The sequence below is a fragment of the Podarcis bocagei genome, assembly GCF_964188305.1.
Source record: "Podarcis bocagei genome assembly, chromosome: 15".
NCBI lineage: Eukaryota > Metazoa > Chordata > Lepidosauria > Squamata > Lacertidae > Podarcis > Podarcis bocagei.
The window spans coordinates 13,672,568-13,692,583 of record NC_138141.1 but is presented as its reverse complement, the minus strand read 5'-3'; the positions used below and the strand labels follow the sequence as shown (position 1 = coordinate 13,692,583).

Sequence of the window (20,016 nt, the reverse complement as noted above, 5' to 3'; positions counted from 1 at the left end):
CCCTGCCAAGAAAACTCCATGGACAAAGACAAAAGGCATATAAAAGTTATGACGCTGGAAGATGAGCCCCTCAGGTCGGAAGGCGTCCAACATGCTACTGAGGAAGAGCGGAGGACAAGTACAAGTAGATTCAGAGCTGATGAAGCGGCTGGGCCAAAGCCGAAAGGACGCTCAGTTGTGGATATGCCTGGAAGCGAAAGGAAAGTCCAATACTGTAAAGAAAAATATTGCATAGGAACCTGGAATGTAAGAACCATGAACCTTGGTAAGTTGGATGTGGTCAAAAATGAGATGGCAAGAATAAATATTGACATCCTGGGCATCAGTGAACTAAAATGGACAGGAATGGGCGAATTCAGTTTGGACAACCATCATATCTACTACTGTGGGCAAGAATCCCGTAAAAGAAATGGAGTGGCCCTCATAGTCAACAAAAGAGTGGCAAAAGCTGTATTGGAATACAATCTCAAAAATGATAGAATGATCTCGATACGAATCCAAGGCAGACCTTTTAACATCACAGTAATCCAAGTTTATGCACCAACCACTGGTGCTGAAGAAACTGAAATTGACCAATTCTATGAAGACTTACAACACCTTATAGAATTGACACCAAAGAAGGATCTCCTTCTCATTATAGGGGATTGGAATGCTAAAGTAGGGAATCAAGAGATAAAAGGAACAACTGGCAAGTTTGGCCTTGGAGTTCAAAACGAAGCAGGGCAAAGGCTAATAGAGTTCTGCCAAGAGAACAAGCTGGTCATCACAAACACTCTTTTCCAACAACACAAGAGATGACTCTACACATGGACATCACCAGATGGGCAGCATCGAAATCAGATTGATTGTATTCTCTGCAGCCAAAGATGGAGAAGCTCTATACAGTCAGCAAAAACAAGACCTGGAGCGGACTGTGGCTCAGATCATCAGCTTCTTATAGCAAAATTCAAGCTTAAACTGAAGAAAGTAGGAAAAACCACTGGGCCGGTAAGATACAATCTAAGTCAAATCCCTTATGAATACACAGTGGAAGTGAGGAACAGGTTTAAGGATTTAGATTTGGTGGGCAGAGTGCCGGAAGAACTATGGATGGAGGCTCGCAACATTATACAGGAGGCACCAACGAAAACCATCCCAATGAAAAGGAAATGCAAGAAAGCAAAGTGGCTGTCCAACGAGGCCTTACAAATAGCGGGGGAGAGAAGGAAAGCAAAATGCGAGGGAGATAGTGAAAGATACAGGAAATTGAATGCAGATTTCCAAAAAATAGCAAGGAGAGACAAGAAGGCCTTCTTAAACGAGCAATGCAAAGAAATAGATGAAAACAACAGAATGGGAAGAACCAGAGATCTGTTCAAGAAAATTGGAGATATGAAAGGGACATTTCGTACAAAGATTACCATAATAAAAGACAAAAGTGGTAAGGACCTGACAGAAGCAGAAGACATCAAGAAGAGGTGGCAAGAATACACAGAGGAATTATACCAGAAAGGTATGGATGTCTCGTACACCCCAGGTAGTGTGGTTGCTGACCTTGAGCCAGACATCCTGGAGAGTGAAGTCAAATGGGCCTTAGAAAGCACTGCAAGTAACAAGGCCAGTGGAAGTGATGGTATTCCAGCTGAACTACTTAAAATTTTAAAAGATGATGCTGTTAAGGTGCTACACTCAATATGCCAGCAAGTTTTGAAAACTCAGCAGTGGCCAGAGGATTGGAGAAGATCAGTCTACATCCCAATCCCAAAGAAGGGCAGTGCCAAAGAATGCTCCAACTACCGCACAATTGCACTCATTTCACACGCTAGCAAGGTTATGCTTAAAATTCTACAAGGAAGGCTCAAGCAGTATATGGACTGAGAACTCCCAGAAGTGCAAGCTGGATTTAGAAGAGGCAGAGGAACCAGAGACCAAATTGCAAACATGCACTGGATTATGGAGAAAGCTAGAGAGTTTCAGAAAGACATCTACTTTTGCTTCATTGACTATGCAAAAGCCTTTGACTGTGTCGACCACAGCAAACTATGGCAAGTTCTTAAAGAAATGGGAGTGCCTGATCACCTCATCTGTCTCCTGAGAAATCTCTATGTGGGACAAGAAGCTACAGTTAGAACTGGATATGGAACAACTGATTGGTTCAAAATTGGGAAAGGAGTACGGCAAGGCTGTATATTGTCTCCCTGCTTATTTAACTTATATGCAGAATTCATCATGCGAAAGGCTGGGCTGGATGAATCCCAAACTGGAATTAAGATTGCCGGAAGAAATATCAACAACCTCAGATATGCAGATGACACAACCTTGATGGCAGAAAGTGAGGAGGAATTAAAGAACCTTTTAATGAGGGTGAAAGAGGAGAGCGCAAAATATGGTCTGAAGCTCAACATCAAAAAAACGAAGATCATGGCCACTGGGCCCATCACCTCCTGGCAAATAGAAGGGGAAGAAATGGAGGCAGTGAGAGATTTTACTTTCTTGGGCTCCATGATCACTGCAGATGGTGACAGCAGTCACGAAATTAAAAGACGCCTGCTCCTTGGGAGAAAGCCGATGGCAAACCTAGACAGCATCTTAAAAAGCATCACCTTGCCAACAAAGGTCCGTATAGTTAAAGCCATGGTTTTCCCAGTAGTGATGTATGGAAGTGAGAGCTGGACCATAAAGAAGGCTGATCGCCGAAGAATTGATGCTTTTGAATTATGGTGCTGGAGGAGACTCTTGAGAGTCCCATGGACTGCAAGAAGATCAAACGCATCCATTCTTAAGGAAATTAGCCCTGAGTGCTCACTGGAAGGACAGATCGTGAAGCTGAGGCTCCAATACTTTGGCCACCTCATGAGAAGAGAAGACTCCCTGGAAAAGACCCTGATGTTGGGAAAGATGGAGGGCACAAGGAGAAGGGGACGACAGAGGACGAGATGGTTGGACAGTGTTCTTGAAGCTACAAACATGAGTCTGACCAAACTGCGGGAGACAGTGGAAGACAGAAGTGCCTGGCGTGCTCTGGTCCATGGGGTCATGAAGAGTCGGACACGACTAAACGACTAAACAACAACAACAACATACCCAGCCCATCTGGCAGGGTTTCCCCAGCCACTCTGGGCAGCTCCCAACAGAATATTAATATTATTATTATTAATAAAGCGATCAAACATCAAACATTAAAAACTTCCCTAAACAGGACTGCTTTCAGAGGTCTTCTAAAAGTCAGATAGTTGTTTAATTTCCTTAACATCTGATGCTAAGAAGAAAAAATAAACATGTAGCTTAACACGTTTAGAGCAGCTTGCCAAAACAAAAAAAAGTCTTAAGCAGGCACCAGAAATTGTACAGTGAAGGCACCTGTCTGAAGTCAATAGGCAGGGAGTTCCAAAGTTCAGTCACCCTAAAGTACAGAGTTCTTACAAGTATGGAAGAAATATTATGTGGCACCTGTAAAGCTGCCAGTTCAGCAGATCAAAGCAGCCTAGTGGGCACATATGGGTAAGGTGATCCTGCAAGTAAACAGGTCCCAAGCAGTTAATCGCTGTTCATGTTTACTATTAGGTATATTAACATCTTGGAGCTGGCCCGGTAATAAATTGGCACCCATTTCAGATCTTTGAACAGGGACATTGCATGCAGACAGAACCTCCATTCCATCCACAGTTGGGTGCAGCATTCTGCGCTAACAGTAGTTTCCAGAACAAACACAATGGGGCCCCAACATAGAATGTGAGGCCCCCCCTTCCTATTCTTGGGTGGGACATATGTGCAAAAGAATAAATAGATCTTACAGCAAAGCATTATTAATCCTGTCCCCAAATCAATGTTTATTTATGTCTGTGTAGCTGGACTGATTCCAAACAGAGAAGGGCCTTGTAGAGACACAGATGATTTGCAAGAAATGGAAACGCATTTCATCTTTCTGTCAACGGAGATGATACATACATACATATATATATATATATATTAGCATGCACACTCAGTGTCTCATACATACTATGAAATCAGATCCGGGCAGATCGATATCCGTGGAATTAATTAAGTCAAAAAGGCAAGCCATTTCTTTGCCTGGCTGAGGTGTGTCTGTTCCCCTAAAGGCGCCTCTGTCAGTGTTTGGAGACTGTTCTTTATTTTGTCTCCGATTGGGACTTGCGCAAGATCGTACAGATAGGAAGCCAGCCGCAAAAGGACAGTGCCAAGGCAGTTTTATAATTATGAAAATTCCTTCTTTCCTCACTCTGTTAGGTTTAATAACACCTCGAAATCTGAAACCCCCATCTTTGCTAATAATTTGCTCTCCGGTTCTCTTGACTTACAGAAAGATTGGTTCTCAGTCTGCTTATTGTGTAGAGACTGGAAAGGGACCTCCGCGTTGCAAACCGTTAAAGAGTATTATTGTGTATTGTGTATAGAGAGGGGGTATTGACAAAGCCCACAAAGTACTTGGGTTTTCTTGGGCCTAGGATCATTTCTAACATCTGACACTTAACGGAGATCAACAAGACCAAATATGAACTTATAGGGTTGGCAAGACACCAGGGCTGACCTGAAGTTTCTAGGTCTTCCTGGTCCCCTCCCGGTGGCAGGGATGGGCTTGAATATTCAGACAAGTGAGAGCTCTGGGAAGGGAATAGGGGATCTCCTTACAACTCTCAGTACCCTTAACAAACTACAGCTCCCAGAATTCCTTGGAGGAAGCTATGGCTGTTCAATGTGGCATCAGGTGGCGCTGCAGTCTAAACCACTGAGCCTCTTGGGCTTGCTGATCAGAAGGTCAGCGGTTCGAATCCCCACGACAGGGTGAACTCCCGTTGTTCTGTCCCAACTCCTGCCAACCTAGCAGTTCGAAAGCACGCCAGTGCAAGTAGATAAATAGGTAGCGCTGCAGTGGGAAGGTAAATGGCGTTTCCGTGTGCTCTGCTTTCTGTCATGGTGTTCCATTGTGCCAGAAGTGGTTTAGTCATGCTGGCCACATGACCTGGAAAGCTGTCTGTGGACAAATGCCAGCTCCCTCGGCCTGAAAGCAAGATGAGTGCCGCAAGCCCATAGTCACCTTTGACTAGACATAACCGTCCAGGGGTCCTTAACCTTTTACTTTGTTTTATAGTGCTTTATACACAAACATACATTTTCCAAGCCAATGCCAGCATGGTATTGCTGGTATATGATTAGTATTATTATTTATTAAATTTCTATATTGCCCTTTATCTGAGAATCACAGGGTGGTTTACAATATAAAAACACAAAATGCATACTATAGTAACAAACAAAAACAACCCCCCCCCAACACACATAGGCGTAACGGAACAAGGTTGACAGTAACGAGTCAATCTGTTGCCCATGAATCTATCAAGCAGAGCTTGCAGAGTGTCGTGTGTCTTGGGGGGGGGGCATTTGCTGGGTTTACTGAGCCAAGAACAAGGAGGGCTCCAAGTCAAAAGACCATCAAGGGGCCCATAAAGCATCTTTGTTTTCCTCACATGAGGCCAAAAGTTCAATCCCTGCCATCTCAAGTTATGGGTTCTCAAGTTGCATGACTGGGAAAGGGCTCTTATCTGCTACCATGAAGAGCCACTGCTGTCCCAGAGAGGACAACATGGGGACTAGATCAGGGGAAGACAATGTGGTACCCTGAGGATGTCAGTGGACTCCAACTTCCATCAGTCCCGCCTGCATGGCTAATGGTCAGGGATGATGGGAGCCGTGTGGGCTAACCAGCCTCATATAACCAACATGAATGTATGAAGGGGTTAAGATCATAGAATAAGCTGTCCTGCCAGGCTTAGCTCACCATGGGAGGGACTAGGTAATCAAGCCTTTGTTCCTCTACAGTCTACCTGAGAAGCCCAGAGTGTAAAGAGGCTAAGCTAGTTTGCTCCCAGCTCAGACCACATGGCTCTCACAAGTCCTTCCTGAGTTCCTATACCAATGTACCTATATATACCTGCAGGAGAGTCTCCACCCCCATCGTTCTGCCTGGATGCTGAGGTCCAGCCAAGGGTCTTCTGGCAGTTCCCTCATTGCGAGAAATGAGGTTAGAGGGAACCACCCTGTGGAACACCCTCCCATCAAGGAAATAAACAACTACCTGACTTTTAGAAAACATCTGAAGGCAGCCCTGTTTAGGGAACTTTTTAATGTTTGACGTATTTATTGTGTTTTTAATATTATATTGGGAGCTGCCCAGAGTGGCTGAGGAAACCCAGCCAGATGGGCGGGGTGAAAATAACAAGTTGTTGTTGTTGTTGTTGTTGTATCCATAACCACCTACAACCACCACAAGGAGGTGGCTCTGCCTGTCATTTGGCTCTGACACCTCCCTGCCTTCTGCCCTAGTGGGTGCTTCCCCCAATAGCTGGAGGGCACCACTTTGGCTACCCCTACATTAACCAATTTTCATATGCATTTCATTAACTGTTTTGGCTTCTTTGTTTTTTCAGGGAAGGTTCGCTGGCAGAGCCCATGCATTGATATACAAAGCCCTCCACAACTTGGACCCAGGGAATCTTAAGGACTGCTTGAGCCCAACTCCATCACTGAGAGAATCCACTATTAGTTGTCCCCTGTGTCACAGATGCCCGAATGGCCTCAACCACCACTCCAATGCTGTAGAGCAGGGGCTCCCAAGTACTGTAGGTCCCCTGTTTTTCAAAAGCCAACCCATGTACCCCATACTTTTGAAAAGGTTGATACCTCAACTATAGTTTTCATTACATGAATGGTGCCACAGACCTCCTGGTTGGCTTACCAATTGGGAACCCCTGCTGCAGCCCACTCTTCCATCAGAGATTTATCAGGCATCCTCACTTTTGACTTTCTGACATCCCTTGAATACCATTTTTATGCCGACTGTCCTTTGCAGATGTTTATTTTTAATTTTGATTAGCCGGTCACCTTAATAATGATCACCTGAAGTTTTGCTTTCGTTTCTGCTTTTCAAGTGGTGCTTCTTGTTTCAACGTTACGCACTGCCCTGGCATTTTGTCATAAGGAGGTACAGAAATACTTCTACAAATAGCTAAATAAATAAGCAAACCACCTTGTGAGTCATGATGGAGGCAAGATTCAAACCAGGACCTTCCTTTGCAACTTGGTCTCTTCCTGGTTTGCAACCAGCCCTCTGTTTCATGAGCCGTTTTTCTGCTTAAAAGGCTGTGTCTGCATGTGTTTAGTGCCAGGTTGTGGCCAGAAGAAAAGTGATCATTACTACAATTCCTGGACATTTCAAATCAACCGAACATTGTCCTGCCATACTCTGTACTGTTGAGGAAGTGCAGGCTCTCCGTTTGTGAGGCTGCCCGACACAAGTGACTCCATCAATGAGGGCTCAAAGATGCCTTAGCCACCCCAGTTCCACTTCAAGTAAGCTCCCAGACTCAGTCCTACAGCTGTTTCCAATGTTCTCCACTAACTTGATTGAATTTTTTAAAATAATAATAATAAAAACAGTTTATCATTCCTGCTTCTCCGCAGCACCGCTGATTAGCTACATATGACACAGGCCAGTCGTGGAAAGGGTAGAGTATGCCAGCAAACAGAGGGAGGATGCAGAGAGTCAGTGATGTAGGCCTCAAGTAGGGATGGATCTGTCCATTTCAGTTTCTCATTTTTCCAGCTTCAGAGTCAGTTCTCCACATTCTGACTACAATTTGCATTAAACAAAAAACCTCCTCATCAAAATTAACCAGCATTTTAGTGCAAATTTCCCCCTTAAAATACACATTTTAAAATGAAATTTTGCCTAGCATATGCATTTTTGCAAAGCAATTTCCCTTAAAATACTAGATCAGGCACCCCCAACTTTCGGCCCTCCAGATGTTTTGGGCTACAATTCCCACCATCCCTGACCACTGGTCCTGTTAGCTAGGGATCATGGGAGTTGTAGGCCACATCTGGAGGGCCACTGGTTCACAGAGTTCAGTTTCCTTAGAATGAAGGTCAATGCAGCCTGTGGCGTCTTTAGGATATATGGTTTTATTTACATATATATACAACATAAGATGGAAGGGCTCACAGCATTTACCCGCCAACAGATCTAGGCTCATCATTAGGCTTCCAGGGGAACCCCAAAGCCATCGCTTTGGGTTCAGCACAGAGAGCAAGAAGTCTTTCTGTGTCTTTCCTTTTTTTAAAAAAAAAAATTATTAAAGTTTCACAAACAATAAAAAGTTTCAAAATTTAAGCATAAGAAAGACTACAAAAATGAAAAAATACAAAGACAAAACACATAAGAAATACACAATAAAAACCAATTAACAAAGAAAGAAAAAAAAGAAAAAAGAGAAAAAACACCAAAAAGCAAAACAGAAAATAGATTAGTATTTTCATATCTTGTACTTCATTCCCTAGTTTCTTGACCTCCTCACACCTCCCTTTTTGTATTCCAGTTCAGATATTTAATTCAGCAAGTCCTTACCCTCTAGCATTTATCCTTACTCAAGATGTTAGCCTATTATACATATAGTTTTTCCAATTGTCAATCCCTATTTACATATTCTTAAAAGTCTTTTTACCAATACCCCTTATTTTCCATCAGACATCGTTTTAACATTCCTTAATTTTACAGTATTTCTGCAAGTAGTCTTTAAATTTCTTCCAATCTTCTTCCACCAACTCTTCTCCCTGGTCACGGATTCTGCCAGTCATTTCTGCCAATTCCATATAGTCCATCACTTTCATCTGCCATTCTTCCAGTGTGGGTAAATCCTGTGTCTTCCAACTTTCTGTGTCTTTCCATCCACAGACCAGACTAACACAAAGACTAGCTCCTTGGCCAATTGTTCTCCCATCCCTAGTGACACCCAGCCAGGTGAGAGCGATGGAAAGGAGTTCCTGAAATAACATCTTCCTCCAGTTGTCCCTATGGCAACAGGGGCTATTCTTGGTCATGCTTAAAGGCTGAGCTAAGGCCATTATCTGGACAAAGAGACTGGTTTGGCCAGTTCAGTGGTTCCCTTCTACTACAAACTACAGTGGTACCTCAGGTTAAGAACTTAATTCGTTCCAGAGGTCCGTTCTTAACCTGAAATTGTTCTTAACCTGAGGTACCACTTTAGCTAATGGGGCCTCCCACTGCCACTGCCACCGCATGATTTCTGTTCTCATCCTGAAGCAAAGTTCTTAACCCGAGGTATTATTTCTGGGTTAGCGGAGTCTGTAACCGGAAGCGCCTGTAACCTGAAGCGTATGTAACCCGAGGTACCACTGTATCATCTCACAGATACTCAATCACCGGCTTTATGGGGACCCACAGGCTTCATCCAAACCAACCCCAATCCTAAAACAATATAATGCATTTCTACACATGCTTCATCCTGGTGCATGCATTTTTTTAGTCCGTACTTGTCTGGAGAAGTGGACTGCAAAATTCAGAGAAGTGCACAGGGTGACTGCATTTCAGTTCATGTACTGTGTCAGAAAGTGAGGAAATGGGTAATTGAATTGAAATAAAGTTCTCCTTCATGCCTAGCCTCTTCTTCTTCTTCTTCTTCTTCCTTGGGGATCACTTGTAGCCAAGATTGTCTTCCATGAACACGGTTTTAACAGGGAATCCGTAAGTGACTGTGGAGGCCAATTCTGGATCCACACGTCCTTCCACAGTTTGGACATAGGTTTCCAGGCAGGAGTTGATCATGGTGAGGGTTTGCCAAGCATACTTTCCTCTTAGCACATTCCTCCCTTTTGTCCTGAGTTTGAGCATCTGCAAAGTCTATGACACCTTTGGTAAAGGCTATTCTCCAATTGGAGCACTCTCAGGCCAGTTTCCCAGTTGCTGGTGCTTACACTATGTTCTTTTAGATTTGCCTTGAGAGAGTCTTTAAACCTCTTTTGTTGACCACCAGCATTACGCTTGCCATTTTTAAGTTCCAAAGAGAATAGTTGCTTTGGAAGACGATCATCAGGCATCCGCACAACATGACCAGTCCAACGAAGTTAATGTTGAACACGGTGGTCATGGGGGCCACTCTCTGCAGCATACCTTTTGAAACTGGTTTTAGCAGCACTGTGGCTCACTGGAAAGCTATTCCAGAAACTGAAGTTATCTAGGGGCAGAACTATAATGTTTACTGGGGTAAACACAGGATTCCCAAACCAGTGCTTATTTAAAAATGTGTGAAGCAGCAGCAGGGAGGACAGACTATGCAAAGGCTGCTTAACCCTTACACCCGCTGCTGATTTTTCTCTGAACCTCTTCCCCAAGTACAGTGGTGCCTCGCAAGACTAAAAGAATCCGTTCTGTGATTCTCTTCATCTAGCGGTTTTTTCGTCTTGCGAAGCAAGCCCATTGAAGGATTAGCGGATTAGCGCTATTAGCGGCTTTTAGCGGCTTTTAGCGGCTTAACTGCTGGTCGGATCAGCTGATAAGCGGCTTAGCGGCTTAGAAAAAGGGGGGAGGAAAAAAAACCAGCAGGAACTCGCAAGACATTGTCGTCTTGCGAAGCAAGCCCATAGGAAATTCGTTTTGCGAAGCACCTCCAAAACGGAAAACTCTTTCGTCTAGCGAGTTTTCCGTCTTGCGAGGCATTCGTCTTGCGGGGCACCACTGTATCTGTCAATCGGCCAGGGATTTTGGTCAAGTGATGGTGGGGAGTGACCAGAGGAACAGTTTGTGGGGGAAACTGTTTCCCCAAAAGCCATGTTTACTACATAATCCTTCCTTCCTTCCCTCCCTCCTAACCCAGCCTGCTTTCACTAGTCAAGAATTTTTGTCAAATGGAAAGGAGCCAGGAGAAAGGATCGCATGGGAAACGTGGGCCGAGGGAGCATCTCCTTTCCGAGCTCCACAAGAAGTAAAAGAAATGTTTTGGTGAGGGGTGTTGGCTTGACTCACCCTGTTGATGCCTGGGCCACCAACGTAGCAGGCAACTGCAGAACAAACTTCTCTGTGCCACAGTGCCAGTGATGCAATTCCCCGGAAAGGGCTCTGCCTCTGCAAGATTTCAAATTACTCTCCTCTGGTTTCCATGCCATTTCCTACTCCGCTGCCACGATGACACACACGCGATGCAACCTCCAGTCCCTAGGCGTGTTTATTCGGAAGTCAGTCCTGCAGAGTTGACGGAACCGACTCTCAAATGAGCATCGCCTTCATTTGCAGGCAGTGTCAGCTTCAGGTTTTGGGGGAGACCTTGGGCAAGGTATAAGAATGTAAGAATTGCCCGTCTCAAGCAGCAAGTATGCAGAGGTACATTACCTTCAAAGTGATAGTGAGTGGGGGCCAATTTACTTGCCCTCACCATGCAGAGGGGAAGTGGAAGGCAAACGGAGGGTGCCCTTCCATTTTCTCAAAATGGTTGCAGTTTGCACACTCAGAAAGAACAGGTAGTAAAAGGATTTTGGGAAATGATATATAATGAACTGAAAAAAATGTTTAAAATAACTTTTTCTTTAAAAACCAGAAGCTTTTCTTTTAGGAATTTTAGGTGCCAAAATCCCAAGGGAGAAGAAAAGACTATTTATGTATGTGGCCACAGCTGCACAGATGTTATTGGCCCGGAGATGGAAAGAAGTTAAAGCCCCTACCAGATAAGAATGGCAGATCAAGTTGATGGGTTATGCCGAAATGACAAAAAATGACCGGAAGAATAAGAAATCAGGAAGACGAATTTATTAATAAAGAATGGGGGAAATTTATAATTTATCTTAAAAACCATTGTAAACAGTTAAAATCATTAGTAGGACTGGAATGACACTTGCCGTTTAAAGGTGAATTTTGGATATAATGGAGATGTGAAAGATTTGGATTAATATAAAAGATGCAGGAGGAAATTACTAACAATAGGACCCACAAAGGGAAGGAATCTTTGGAATCTTGTTTTTAGGTTGTAAGTTGGATATGTGATTGTAAAACTGTAATTTGAAAAACCTAATTAATTAATTAATTAATTAATTAATTTTTAAAAAACCAGCTGAACAGGCAGCAACAGAGAGGAGGCAGCTCCAGAGTTCAGCAGTGACCCCCATCTCTGGGCTGTGTGGGTCTTGGCAGGTTCCCAGTGACACAGACCTCTGGTGCCAGCCCATTTTGCAGCCTTAGCGCTCTTAATAAGGGCTGCTTTGTTTAATTGGTTTAAAGCCTCTTGCTTAACTGAAAAGATCCTTCCCTGCCCCCCATTAATCAGACAGCGGATTTAAAAATACATTTACTTAGCAAAACTGCAGGTGGCAAATGTCATCTTCAAAGCTGTATTTTCCCTTCTCTCATGCACAGAATGGAATATCTGTTCCAAGAGGTTGCCAACTATGACCAGCGTGTGCCTACATCACCAAAAACAAATATAGCACTATATTATCCAGGCAAGGTCTTTCTCCATGACCAACATTCTTCTGTAATTTACTTTATTTAGTCTGCCTTCCTTCCATCACAGAACCTGAGGTGGCATACATGCAATTGTGCTTGGTGCCATTCAGACACTGACCAGAGCAAGGCCTGGTTAGCTTCACCAAGCTGGCTGTATTGTGTGCCCACTCTTTGTGCAGTCTCAAGCATGGTGCAATGCCACAAAGGTTCAAAGGTATTTTCATTAGAGGCTTCCTCTTATTCAGACAGGAAATCAAACCTATAAAATTACCGCATTCTTAATCAGTTGACTCAGTTTAGACCCACTGACATTCATGGACCTAAATGAATCATGTCCATTCACTGCAGTCAGTCAGATCTTAGTATTACACTGGATACAATCGACTGGTTTTCTGAAGGCAACAGGGATGCAAAACCTAACAGTGTTTACCCCACTTTTCACCACAAATGATTTTAAGATGGTTTACCATAATAGCCTTTAAACAACACTAATAAAATACACCAGATCGTGAAGCTGAGGCTCCAATACTTTGGCAGATCGTGAAGCTGAGGCTCCAATACTTTGGCCACCTCATGAGAAGAGAAGACTCCCTGGAAAAGACCCTGATGTTGGGAAAGATGGAGGGCACAAGGAGAAGGGGACGACAGAGAATGAGATGGTTGGATGGTGTTCTTGAAGCTACTAGCATGAGTTTGATCAAACTACGGGAGGCAGTGGAGGACAGAAGTGCCTGGCGTGCTCTGGTCCATGGGGTCACGAAGAGTCGGACACGACTAAACGACTAAACAACAACAACAACAATAAAATACACACAGAACTTCCAGATGGGGTCCTTACTGAGCATTCATACTGATATGTTCACACCTGAAAAATTGTGCAGAGGTTATACAACGCTGCCTGTTTATGGGTATGTTTACAGCTGGAGAAATCCAAATTTGCTGTTGAAAGTAGTAGATAGGTAGCCGTGTTGGTCTGCCATAGTCAAAATAAAAAAATTCCTTCCAGTAGCACCTTAAAGACCAACTAAGTTAGTTCTTGGTATGAGCTTTCGTGTGCATGCACACTTCTTCAGATACACAGTGTATCTGTGTATCTGAAGAAGTGTGCATGCACACGAAAGCTCATACCAAGAACTAACTTAGTTGGTCTTTAAGGTGCTACTGGAAGGAATTTTTTTATTTTGCTGTTGAAAAGAAGTGAGGTGAGTGCTGATTGAGGCCAACAATATGTAGACAATGCCAATTTAATTTAGATGCAAGGAGCTTCTGATCCACAGCAAAGGTCAGTACAGATGAGCCTTAGGTTTTCCTTTTTAAATCTCAATGTAGAGACAAGATGGAATGGATTTGTGGCTGAGCATATTGCAATATGGACCAGAAAAAAGTCACATTTCCATCCTAGTTTGGAGCACCATACATTTAAAGTACTGTCATCCGACTTTAATAGCCATGGCTTCCACCAAAGGATATTTGGAACTGTAATGTGTTAACGGTGCTAAAAGTGGTTAAAAGGTAAAGGTAAAGGACCCTTGATAGTTAAGTATAGTCACAAATGACTCTGGGGTTGTGGCGTTCATCTTGCTTTTCTGGCTGAGGAAGCTGGCATTTGTCAGCAGACAGCTTCCAGGTCATGTGGCCAGCATGACTAAGCCACTTCTGGCGAAACCAGAGCAGCGCATGGAAACACCGTTTACCTTCCCGCTGGAGTGGTACCTATTTATCTACTTGCACTTTGACGTGCTTTCAAACTGCTAGGTTGGCAGGAGCTGGGACCGAGCAACGGGAGCTCACCCCATCGTGGGGATTCAAACCGCCAGCCTTCCAGTCGGTTAAACTATAAACCCCTTTTCCCAGGGAATTCTGGAAATTGTTGCTCTGTGAGGGGAACAGGGGTCTCCTAACAACTCTCAGCCCCTTCCCAGGATGCCTTGGGGGAAACCATGATGGTTTAAAGTGGCCTGATACTGTTTTAAATGCATAGTGCAGATAGGAGCCAAAGTCTCTGCAGAGTCATTTTGCAAAGGAGTCCTTCTAGATTTGTTCCAATAGAGTACAGACCCGTCTTTGAGGGGTGTGGGGCAGGAGAGAAATGAGCAAAGATGGAGTTGGAGGGGTGGGGTGGGGGGTGCTGGCCAATCCAGCAAATGACAAAATTGTCAAGAGCCCGACCTAATAAAAATACTTCAGTGAGAAAACAAAATAATTACATTGTAATTTGTAAGAAACAATTTGGCAGCCGAGAAGCAGTGTGACTCCTCGGTAATCATTCTTAATTCCCTTTTATTACAGACTGTTTGGGCTAGAGATGGCAGAGGGATAATAATGTGTCAAATGGGGCTGGGAAACAAGGGAAGATTGTACTTTTCTGCAAAAGAGGGCCACAAAGGAAGCGCTTGTACTTCGTTTCAACAAATACATTTGGTGGCTGCATTTCTTTCGTGGGGATGAAGTGCTCCTTTAATTACAATCACATTTTAAGATGTAGGGCTGCTTCTGATATGAGATTTTACTACAGTGGTACCTCGGGATGTGAACAGGATCCGTTCTGGAGCCCCGTTCGCATCCAGAAGCAAACGTAACTAGTGACGGCACGTCTGTGCATGCGCATGTCGCTTTTCACCACTTCTGCACATGCGCGTGACATCATTTTGAGTGTCTGCACATGCGCAAGCAGCGAAACCCAGAAGTAACACGCTCCGTTACTTCCAGGTTGCCGCAGAGCACAACTCGAATGCGCTCAACATGAAGCATATTCAACCCGAGGTATGGCTGTACTTGAAATAAGTATTATGGAGTGATCAGAACATAGCCAGAGAGACTCAGGTATTTACAATTCTGCTAGGACAGTAGATGGCTTTGCAAAGGACACGGAAGTGATGCTGGAAGGAGCATGAGGCTTAATCTGCAGCTCCCAAGGAAGCTGCCTTATATCTAGAGAATGGCAAGACTGGGCATTTGCCAGGGCGCCAAGACCCATGGAAGACCCACTGCCACGATTGTCACTGTGCAGCTGAAGATCAGAGGCAGCCAGAGAGGAATTGCAAGTTTCATGTCTTGTCTCTCTTTTTTTCTTTTCTTTTCTAGGATCATGTCAAATCTTTTTTTTATTAAGTCTTACATTGCCAATTGGGACGCGGGGGGCGCTGTGGGTTAAACCACAGAGCCTAGGACTTGCCGATCGGAAGGTCGGCGGTTCGAATCCCTGCGACGGGGTGAGCTCCCGTTGCTCGGTCCCTGCTCCTGCCAACCTAGCAGTTCGAAAGCACGTCAAAGTGCAAGTAGATAAATAGGTACCGCTCTGGCGGGAAGGTAAAGGGCGTTTCCGTGTGCTGCTCTGGTTCGCCAGAAGCGGCTTAGTCATGCTGGCCACATGACCCGGAAGCTGTACACCGGCTCCCTCGGCCAATAAAGCGAGATGAGCGCTGCAAACCCAGAGTCGGCCACGACTGGACCTAATGGTCAGGGGTCCCTTTACCTTTACATTACCAATTAAAATTCAAACATTAAGCATCAACATCATCATTTGGGATTCTCCGAATCCTTCGACTCCCCTCTGCCCTTCCATGGTTACCATTATCAATCTCTTTCCAACTGCTTCTCTTATTTTCTCTTTAAAAAATTGAAATAATCCATTTTTACCATAATCTCTAATACATTACGATTATTATTCAAATCCTGCCTAAGTTTTCAGTTGTTTACAGTGATCTCTTAAACACATTATAAATCTTTCCCATTCCTTCTTAAAGTGCTTCTCTTCCTGGTTTCTGATTTTCCCATCTAGGCAAAGTCCATCATCTTCATCAGCCATTTGTCTCTGGTGCATGTCTTGTCTCTTTTTTGGGGGGTGGATGCTGCCAGCCTAAATACACACACACACACCCAAAGCCAGCATTGCTTATACCAGGGCTGGATCTACATTGATCTTCCAAATGTTATTAAATATAATGTTCTATAACGTTTAATGGCTGTTTCCCTTTTACCAGCGGCTAGCTGCTCTGCAGCTCCCTCTGGTGTCACATTTTAACACATTTTTAATGTTATAAACCATGAGTGTTGATTTGTCCCAAGTCAAACTATGTATTCCTCAAGCTTAGTGTTGCCTACTCCAGGGAGGGCACAGGTCAGTGGTGGGACTGGGTGGGACTGGATGCAAGAGCAGGCAAAGCTATGTATGTCTTGTGGGATGGAATCCATTGGAACAGTCAAATGCAACATTCCTTATTTCCCTAGAGCAGGCACAGGCAGGGGGGTGTTACTCCAGTCAGTGTAACTTCCTGTTCCACTGGTTTGGAGCATCCTCCACCTGCATGTGATCTGGGAGATGGGCATGGCCCTGGCTGACTCCTTAAAAGATCCGAGTCACACAGCCATTCTCTCTCTCTTGCCCCCTCTTGCTGCCATGCTGCTCTCCTGCAGCCATTTTGTTCTCTTAATGTAATTTTGCTGTCTGCCAGCTCTCAGCCAGCAGTGCATGAGCTCAGTCTCCATGCAAGATACACTCGCAGATTGTTATGTAACAACTAAGTAAAGCCTGCCTTTCAGGGATCAAATCGTGAACTGAAATGTGAGTAAACTTCTTGTTACTTTTAAGGAAAGACTTGTGTCATTTTTCTTTTAAGAGGGATAAAAGGGGACACCAGGAAGCTCCTGCAGTCAATCGGAAGCCGTGGATGCCCAGTTGGACGTTTGGGTTCCAAAATAACCTTTGCAAACTGGAACAAGCAAAATTGCGGAGTTCAGGAGCCAAAAATATCCAAGTTCCAAGGCGTTTGGGATCCAAGGCACGACTGTATCTAAAAGGTTGTCGCATGGAAGGTGGAGTAAGCATGTTTTCCCCTGCTCCAGAGGCAGGGCCTAAACCAATGGCTTCAAGTTACAGGAAAGGAGATTCCGACTAAGCATCAGGAAGAACTTTTGAATGGTTAGAGCTGTTCAACAGTGGAACGGACTTCCACGAGAGGCAATGGACTCTCCTTCCATGGAGGTCTTTAAGCAGAGGTTGGGTGGCCATCTGTCATGTTCGATCTAGTTGAGATTCCTGCATTGCAGGGCGTTGGGACTATATGAGCAACTTTTCAATACAGTGGTACCTCTGGATACGAACGGGATCCGTTCTGGAGCCCCGTTTGCATCCTGAAGTAAACGTAAGACGCGACTGCGTGCATTTGCAGGTCGTGCTTCACAGCTTCCGCGCATGTGCGTGACATCATTTTGAGCGCATGCGCATGCGCGAGCGGCGAAACCCGGAAGTAACACACTCCGTTACTTCCAGGTCACCGCAGAGCGCAACCTGAAAATATTCATCACGAAGCTACTTCAGCCCGAGGTATGACTATACAGTGGTACCTCGGGTTAAGTACTTCATTCATTCCGGAGGTCCGTTCTTAACCTGAAGCACCACTTTAGCTAATGGGGCCTCCTGCTGCCGCCGCGCGATCGGTGCATGATTTCTGTTTTCATCCTGAAGCAAAGTTCTTAACCTGAGGTACTATTTCTGGGTTAACGGAGTCTGTAACCTGAAGTGTCTGTAACCTGAGGTACCACTGTATATTAAAAGGACTATTTCAGCATAAACATCTTATACGAGTTGCCCTGGGGTTATTTTTTGCAAACCCTCTTCAAGATGCTGTTGCTACACTGCGTTCAACATTCATTGTCCTCTAAAAAACAAGGTGGTTGCCATCTTTTTATTGCCCTGTGTGTCTTGAACAGCCGCTCCACCTAGAGAACAGGAGGCGACAGTGTTTACCTGCATGCTGTGAAAAGGTTTCTGTAGACCAAGCCATTAAAAGGCATCAGAGCAGGCTGGCATGCCCCCAGACAGTTGGCAACTCCCAAGAAGACCCAAAGGGCATAGAAGCAGCTGCTAGCTCACAATGAATTAAATAAAAAAAATAGAAATCTAGAAAACTGTATTTTTGAAAGGGAAAGTTTGCATCTCTCAGACCAGGTGTGGACGAGACCAATGCCAAAGGAGTGGGGGGGTTGGGTTATCTCTCCCCCCCCCCTGCCACCTTATTTTCTACCCCCATCCTCCAAAATGGGGATGTGTGCAGCAAATTTTCTCAAGGGGCGACAAACTGCAACACAGAAAGGGTGTTGCGGGTTAATTTCTCATTTAAAACGGAGAAGAGTTGTGTCTGTACATTTTGCCGGGTATCTCAGGTTCTAAAAATGCAAGAAAATTACTTATTTTCAAAAAGTAAGAAATCTGGAAACCTGGAGAATACGATTCATCCCAGGGGGAACAAGGAAGACTCTGGCAGGCACCGAATTGTTGACTAATATTGCCTGCTAATATTTTCAGCTCAAGTCACACCCAAATGACACTGTTAGTTGTCACTTTCCCACTAGGTCTGTGAGTTTCTTTATGAAATCTCCAATCCTAGTATTAGAACATTGGTAGGCAAACTAAGGCCCGGGGGCCGTATCCGCCCCAATCACCTTCTAAATCCGGCCCGCGGATGGTCCATGAATCAGCGTGTTTTTGTATGAACAGAATGTGTGCTTTTATTTAAAATGCATCTCTGGGTTATTTGTTGGGCATAGGAATTCGTTCTTTTTTTTTCCTTTCAAAATGTAGTCCGGCCCACCACAAGGTCTGAGGAACAGTGTACTGGCCCCCTGCTGAACAAGTTTGCTGGCCCCTGTATTATAATAAAGGTGAGGCAGACTCCCGAGGCTGTGAGCATGAAGGATGGGAAAGAGATTTGTACAAGCCATGGGCCTCCCCAGCTGTCCTCTGTTGCCATGGAAGATGCTATTCTGTCCCCAGCGCTGAATATTCAACTGCTGGTGCAATTAGGCTGCCATATTAGGAAAGGAGCATCTTGTCTACCATATTCAGCAAAATGTCTTCATCCGGCTGAGATGAACCTGCCTGCCTAATCTTCATACAGGCCGACTCAAGAGTAAGTCCCACCTTGCTGAGTGAATGAAGTCTCTGGCCAAAGAAGCATTCTGAGGGCTGCTGTCTTCAATTATGCCCCATGATCCAATTGGTTCCCTTTTTGCATTTGTGGATTCTGCTCCCAAAATGAAAAGCTCTAAGAACTGTCACTTTTCTGCCCCTGGCTCCGAACTGGTGGCAACTGATCACTGAAAGAAGCTGAAACCCTTGCCGAATTGCATATTTTAAGGGGCCTGGGGTAGGAGCCCCTTCTTCCTCCCTCCCTCCCTCTTTCTTTAATTCCTTCCTTCCTTCCTTCCTTCCTTCCTTCCTTCCTTCCTTCCTTCCATATATCACACATTTCTGAAGTCAAAACTGATTTGCCTAGGGCACAAAATTAAGTGAAAGGAGCCACTGACATCTAGAGGCTGGTAGCTTAATCACCAGTAATAATAAACTTGCTCATTCCGCTTTTACTGAAATATGGAAGTCTATTCACTTCATTAATCTTTAAATTTACCTCCGCTGACACAAATTAATATTGCATATTGGGAAGCACCCAAGGAGTCCATTTTATTATACGCAAAGATCTGAGCACTTGGCATTACGAGAGCTACAGACTGAACCAGGTGGTGGAATTATATCACCCGCAGGCTGTATCCGTAAGTGTGCCCATTTCTCTCAAGGGAGATCACAAATCACAGCAGTTCATATCTATAACAGCGCCAAAGGGTGCATACGTGGCCTGGAGGCAGTGTTAAAGGCACTCAGGGATAGCTCTTCCAAACACACAAGACATCTGATGTGTCTTAATAGTTGGCGCAAGCAAAAGAAAACCAAGGGC

The 20,016-nt window shown here is 44.5% G+C and overlaps 1 protein-coding gene across 1 annotated transcript in view; it reads right to left on the bottom strand.

Annotated features, from left to right (window-relative positions):
* VSIG10L2 (V-set and immunoglobulin domain containing 10 like 2) overlaps positions 1-20,016 on the bottom strand; it is a 174,004-nt gene that overhangs the window by 73,732 nt on the left and 80,256 nt on the right. The gene's annotated exons all lie outside the window — the stretch shown is intronic.